This window comes from Diaphorina citri, unplaced genomic scaffold (genome assembly GCF_000475195.1).
Source record: "Diaphorina citri unplaced genomic scaffold, Diaci psyllid genome assembly version 1.1 scaffold1735, whole genome shotgun sequence".
NCBI classification, from domain to species: domain Eukaryota; kingdom Metazoa; phylum Arthropoda; class Insecta; order Hemiptera; family Psyllidae; genus Diaphorina; species Diaphorina citri.
In genome coordinates this window covers 21330-25584 of record NW_007379161.1, presented here as the reverse complement: position 1 = coordinate 25584, position 4255 = coordinate 21330, and positions in this window count along the sequence as shown.

Genomic DNA, 4255 nt, shown 5'->3' with positions numbered 1-4255 from the left:
GGGGGGGGAGAAAATTTGATGGAGGCAAAACTAGCAAAAGGTCAAGGTCCAGGATGGAAGTCATACCACTGCATGACTAGACCCAATTTTCTCTAAAGAGAGGGGAGGGGAAGAAAGCCCCCTCCTAATGCCTCCCCTCTCTCCCATTCTACCTTCCCCTCAATCAAATAAAAGAGGGGTAATATGAAGGAGAAGGCTTTGAAAATGAGAAGGAGGAAGAGGAGGAGGAGAAGAAGGGAGAAGAAAGAGGAAATAAAGACAGGAACTATAAGAGCAAAGGTGAAATTTCGGACGGAGTAAGTTCTCCAAGCTTTTCCATGAAAGCCAAAACTGAAGGAAGGAAGTGAGGTCTGTATTTTGACATGACTATTTTTCAATCAGTCTGTCGTTCTGTCTCTTTGTTAGGCTCTGTCAAAATCACGATTTTTATTAAGTTGGTGTTCTGAGAACAAACTATATTTGTTCAGGATAAAATTCGCCCCCGATCGGAATTGAACCCGCGACCTAGCGTTCACAAGACACGCTACCCTCCAAGCTAACTAGGCTCTTGTTTTGACCTAGGGATGGGAATCGAAACAAAAGTATCGATTTTCAGAATCGATTTCATATCGAAACGTAAGTATCGATACATGAGATCGAATCGGAACCAAAGTATCGATTTTTCAAAAAATCGATTTTATTTTCCCATCCCTATTTTGACATTAAAAACCAACTCCCTTATGTTTCAAAATTTCAAATGAGAACTCCTTTGAAAAAGGTCCAAGAGATGTTGATTGGTAGACCTTTAATAATTAAAAATAAAATAATTTATTTTTCTCTTTCAAGGAAGATATAGCTCACAAGGCAGAGCAGAAATAAAAAGCTTATACAAAATATTCCTATACAATAATTTATATCGAGTATAATAATGGGTTAAGTATAACAAACAAAAAAGGTTTTCAATTGACTTTCATAGATAATGGTAGAGTTGTTTGTGGATACTTGTGATTTATCAGAGATAGGGGTCAACAATATGTTTTAATAATACAAAAGTAAACAACATATTTTATCATTTTAGACTAGAGAACTCAAAACAAACACTTGATTAGTTTTTTTTTTTAATCACACAAAAGAAACACGTATAAAATTGATCAAATATGATATGTTTGTTACAGTAAGCAGACAGAAAATAATCACCTAAATTAATAATCAATTTAAAACATCGTAAATCCAAATAAAGGAAAGTAAAATTATAGAACAGTTCATCTCTTTGTAAAAGAAGGTAATAAAATAAACGTTACCAACAACAGAAATAATAATAATGTCCATCTATGTACTTGTACCTAACTTAGTTCCAAAGTTAATACTTTGGCCCAAGCAGTGAAACACATTGAAAAGTAAATTGCCTAATAAGAAGGCATTTATGAGTATTTTACTCCTGTCCTCACTACCTGATGCAAAAGTTATCAATAAATTCTTAAAAAACTAAAAAAAAATCCATTTTCTTTGCTCTAAAATTGATGGAGACTCTAAATTCTGTTCACTTCTTTCGAGAAAATTTTGCCATTTTGCATCTCTAACCTAGGTACCTATTTTGTACTTTGGCCTTCAAAGACCTTTAGCTCTTCAGACCCATTCACAAAAAAGAAAAGACAGAGAGAGAGAGATGAGTAAAAAAAAATCGTTTCCAAGTTCCATCACCGCTGAAGAAGGTCAGCCAAATTCACTAAAGGTACAACATTTTCCACTTCAGGTTCCTTTCCCCCCAAAAAGGGACACACCTTCCCGTATCTAAAAAAAGGGGGAACACTCGTGCCCTTCCCCATTTTCCCAACGAGATCACAAAAAAGAAAAGACAGAGAGAGAGAGATGAGTAAAAAAAAATCGTTTCCAAGTTCCATCACCGCTGAAGAAGGTCAGCCAAATTTACTAAAGGTACATCATTTCCACTTCAGGTTCCTTTCCCCCCAAAAAGGGACACACCTTCCCGTATCTAAAAAAGGGGGAACACCCGTGTCCTTTCCCATTTTCCCAACGAGATTCCAAACGCCGAAAATCCCGCGCTTCCTCACACGACTTCCTTCGTAGATAAAATATCACGCAACGCTTACTCTTCTTTTCCCCGCTTAGAACCGGACGATCACAGCGACACATGTGGTCAGAATGAGAACTAGAGTGTGCAGGAGATGGCCGCTTGGGGCGCTACTAGTCATGTTGGAATTGAAGACGGATTGGAGGGGGGGAATAAGAACAGCGTAGTCATCAGGCGTCTCTGAACGATCCAGGTCACAATTCGTGGTTATCGGATCTGAAAGGGTTAACAATTGAATGAATGAGAACCTCAATCCTGTGATATTATGTTCAAGTTGACAAAGGAAGTTGATTTTGATTGAAGACGGATTGGAGGGGGGGAATAAGAACAGCGTAGTCATCAGGCGTCTCTGAACGATCCAGGTCGCAATTCGTGGTTATCGGATCTGAAAGGGTTAACAATTGAATGAATGAGAACCTCAAACCTGTGATATTTTCAAGTTGACAAAGGAAGTTGATTTTTGCAATTTAAGGAAGCTCGTTTCTCCTCTTTTGGTGTGATAGCGCCTGCCCTGAGAAAAAAAACAAGGTGCCGGAAGCCCAAACGAGTGACTGGGTTCCGAATATAGAACTCTACATAGGTATATCTAGAAGCCCGACACTATACTACAGCATTTCAACAACCTAAATCAGGGGAGGTAACCCAATAATAGAGTTCTTCCACCCTAACTTGTGGCACCCTATCACTAATTTTTTTCTCAGTGTGGGTTAAGTTAAACCATAGGAAATCCAAGATGGCGTGCCATCGGAATCGGTTCCGCTTCACTAAACCTCAATTCTTACCCAGTGGTGGCGGTATCAGCTTGGGATAGAAGTCATTCCAGAAGGAGCAGGTTCTGGCACGAGGGCCCTTACCGGTACCACTCTTCTCTGCGTTGAATATGTAGTAGTATGGATGATCCTTAGTGTACAGGGGCCATTCTACATCATCCGGCACTGGTTTCCTGAAATAACAGAGGATTAAGTAAGTCATTGATTCTAATAATGCTCAAAATAGGGATGGGAAAATAAAATCGATTTTTTGAAAAATCGATACTTTGGTTCCGATTCGATCTCATGTATCGATAATTACGTTTCGATATGAAATCGATTCTGAAAATCGATACTTTTGTTTCGATTCCCATCCCTAGGTCAAAATAAGAGCCTAGTTAGCTTGGAGGGTAGCGTGTCTTGTGAACGCTAGGTCGCGGGTACAATTCCCCTCGGGGGCGAATTTTATCCTGAACAAATAAAGTTAGTTCTCAGAACACCAATTTAATCAAAATCGTGAGTTTGACAGAGCCTAACAAAGAGACAGAACGACAGACTGATGGGAAAATAGTCATGTTAAAATACAGACCTCACTTCCTTCCATCAGTTTTGGCTTTCATGGAAAAGCTTGGAGAACTTACTCCGTCCGAAATTTCACCTTTGCTCTTATAGTTCCTGTCTTTATTTCTTCTTTCCCCTCCCTTCTCTTCCTCCTCCTCTTCCTCCTTCTCATTTTGAAAGCCTTCTCCTTCATATTACCCCTCCTTTATTTGATTGAGGGGAAGGTAGAATGGGAGAGAGGGGAGGCATTAGGAGGGGGCTTTCTTCCCCTCTCCTCTCTTTAGAGAAAATTGGGTCTAGTCTAGCTAGGTATCTGTACTTATGTTAGCTAGGTATCTGTACTTATGTTAGCTAGGTATCTGTACTTATGTTAGCTAGGTATCTGTACTTATGTTAGCTAGGTATCTGTACTTATGTTAGCTAGGTATCTGTACTTATGTTAGCTAGGTATCTGTACTTATGTTAGCTAGGTATCTGTACTTATGTTAGCTAGGTATCTGTACTTATGTTAGCTAGGTATCTGTACTTATGTTAGCTAGGTATCTGTACTTATGTTAGCTAGGTATCTGTACTTATGTTAGCTAGGTATCTGTACTTATGTTAGCTAGGTATCTGTACTTATGTTAGCTAGGTATCTGTACTTATGTTAGCTAGGTATCTGTACTTATGTTAGCTAGGTATCTGTACTTATGTTAGCTAGGTATCTGTACTTATGTTAGCTAGGTATCTGTACTTATGTTAGCTAGGTATCTGTACTTATGTTAGCTAGGTATCTGTACTTATGTTAGCTAGGTATCTGTACTTATGTTAGCTAGGTATCTGTACTTATGTTAGCTAGGTATCTGTACTTATGTTAGCTAGGTATCTGTACTTA